This window comes from Gossypium hirsutum, chromosome A11 (assembly GCF_007990345.1).
Source record: "Gossypium hirsutum isolate 1008001.06 chromosome A11, Gossypium_hirsutum_v2.1, whole genome shotgun sequence".
Classification (NCBI taxonomy): domain Eukaryota; kingdom Viridiplantae; phylum Streptophyta; class Magnoliopsida; order Malvales; family Malvaceae; genus Gossypium; species Gossypium hirsutum.
Genome location: NC_053434.1, coordinates 27,393,760 through 27,396,701, shown reverse-complemented (window position 1 = coordinate 27,396,701; position 2,942 = coordinate 27,393,760).

The following is a 2,942-nucleotide window of genomic DNA, read 5'->3' as shown; positions in this document are numbered from 1 at the left end:
ACAACCCTCTAAAGACCTTTTGATTGATGTATCATCTTAAATTATAGTGGTGGAGATTTGATTTTCATGCAAGCCTATGGTAATGACTTTTCATTATTGATTATTGAGTGCTTCATTTATTGTCCTTAAACACCTCGAGTGATTTGAGTGAATCTTTAGTGAGGATGTGAAACTCTGTGATATTATGAATCAAAGGTAAGAAACTCTGTGATATTATGAATCAAAGGTAATTACTTAGATGCGGAGAGACACCTATGTTTGCATGATTAAATGCTCAACTTGGAATGTTTGAAACTTTTATGTTCTTTTAGTTGAATTCTCAATGTATGGTTACCTATGGATTATTCTAAGATATTATCGATAGGAATTGTAAGTTGAGGAGAATTTATTTTGATTATGAGTTGAGAATTTTGCTTGAGGACAAGCAAATGCTTAAGTGTGGGGGTATTGATAAACTGTAAATTATACATATTTTTACCCCATGTTTAATGCATTTTATGGATGATTTCTCATTAGAATTAGTGAATTCGATGCTCCTAATGCTTTAATTTCATGTTTTATACTTAGGAGAGCATAAAAGAGTGAAAGGAATGAGAAACGGGCCAAAAACAGAGAAAATGGGCCAAAGTACGAAATCAACATGGCCTGGACTTCCTCACACGGGCAGACTACACGGCCGTGTCAATCTGGCAGAATTGGAGCATGACTCACACGGGTATAGCACACGCCCATATCATTCTAACAGGCTCGAACATGGCCTGAATTAATCGCACATGGCCTGAATTAATCGCACATGGGCGCGTCACATGGGCGTGTCACACGGGTGTGTCCATACCAAGCCCAAGTTAAGTCCAATTCGGAAAAGGCCACTTTTGAGGGCTTCTAGGCATTCCAAAGCCTATAAATACACCTTAGAAGAGGAGAAAAAGGGAGACGGAGAAGAGGGGGTAAGGAATTACTCCAAAGAAGCTGATTGATCCATATCAGAAGCCGGATTCATCATCAAGACTAAAGATCTCTCCTTAATTTCCCCTCAGGAGTTTTGAGTTTTCTTTATATTTTGTATTCTTAATTCTTCTGAGATGTTTTCTTATTTAGTTATGAACTAAAACCCCTAAATACCTAAGGGGAATGAAACCTAAGACGAATCTTGTTATTATTTTCTGAATCGTATGATAAATATTTAACTTGTTCTTAATTATGTGTTCTTAATTCTTGTTTTGATATCCCAGGATACTGATTCAAGACATGCTCTTATTCAGAGGAGGAATAAACCCTGTCTAAGAGTACTTTTGTCATAATTAAATGGAGTTGATTGCGCGCCTAGAAATAGGGTGACAAGATTTTGCCGGATTAGGGTGAAACCTAATAAGGAGATCCATAGATCGAGTTAATGAAACCCTAGAGTGTTAATTAGAGAAAAGTCTCGGTTATTCAATCTAGGGATTAGATGTTATTAGTCTTGAATAAGGATAATAACATAACTTAGGGATCTCTACGGAACAAGTTGAATGAATAAATCGTCCGATTTAGAGCCAGAATAACAAGCAAAGTCTAAGTGAATTTTTCCTTAGATATTGTCTTCATTTAATCGATTTTCCCAAAAGCAAGTCCCCAATTCTTTTCTCTGTAAGTTCTTATTTTAGATAATTAGTTAATTAAAACAAAATCACTTTATTCTTAGGCTAGATAATAAAAAGACAGTCTTTACTAGTACTTTTAGTCCTTTGGGTTCAACAATCCGGTCTTGCTAAAACTATACTACTGTTCGATTGGTACATTTGCCTACATCGCGACAATAGTTAGTTCAAGAACGAGTAATTATAAATATTTAAAACCTATCACGAAATCTCGCGATCAGTTACATTTCTCCCCCTTAGGGATTTTCGTCCTCGAAAATCTTACCGGTGAATAAGTTCGGGTACTGTTCTCTCAGAGACTCCTCGGGTTCCAATGTGGCTTCCTTGACTTCATGTCTATGCCATAAAACCTTCACAAGTGGTATATTTTTATTTCTTAGCTGTTTGACTTCTCAGCAAAAATCTTGACCGGCTCTTCACTATAAGTGATGTCTGGGAGAATCTCAACTTCAGTTGGCGCAATTATATGTGAAGGGTCTGATCTGTACCGGCGTAACATAGACACGTGAAACACATCATGAATCTTTTCTAACTCTGGCGACAATTCCAAACGGTAGGCAACAGGTCCTACTCTCTCGGTAATCTCATAAGGTCCTATGAAACGAGGACTCAACTTGCCCTTTTTACCAAATCTGAGGACTTTCCTCCACAGGGAAACTTTCAAAAATACCTTATCCCCGACTTCAAATTTAATCTCCCTTCATTTCAAATTCGCGTAGGATTTTTGTCTATCCGAGGTGGCTTTCAAATAGTCACGAATCACCTTAACTTTTTCCTCATCCTCTTTAATTAAATCCACCCTGTGAATCTGATTCTCTCTCAACTCGATCCAGAATAAGGGTGTTTGGCACTTTCGCCCGTATAAAGCTTCATAAGGTGCCATTTTCAGACTCGATTGATAGCTGTTGTTGTAGGCAAATTCAACCAATGGTAAGTATTTTTCCCAACTTCATTGAAATTTAAGAACGCAACACCTTAACATGTCTTCTAAGATCTGTATTACTCTTTCCGAATGTCCGTTAGTTTGCAGATGAAATACCGTACTGAAACTCAACTTGATTCCTAGAGCCTCTTGTAACTTTTTCCAAAACCTCGAGGTGAACCTCGGGTCTCAATCAGATACAATCGATAACGGCACACCATGAAGCCTCACAATCTCAGAAACATACAAGTCGGCCAACTTTTCAAGGGAGTAGTCGACACGCACTGGTATGAAGTGTGCTGACTTAGTGAGTCTATCGACAATAACCCATACTGCATCTCTCTTTTTTGGGGTTAGAGCCAAACTGGTCACGAAGTCCA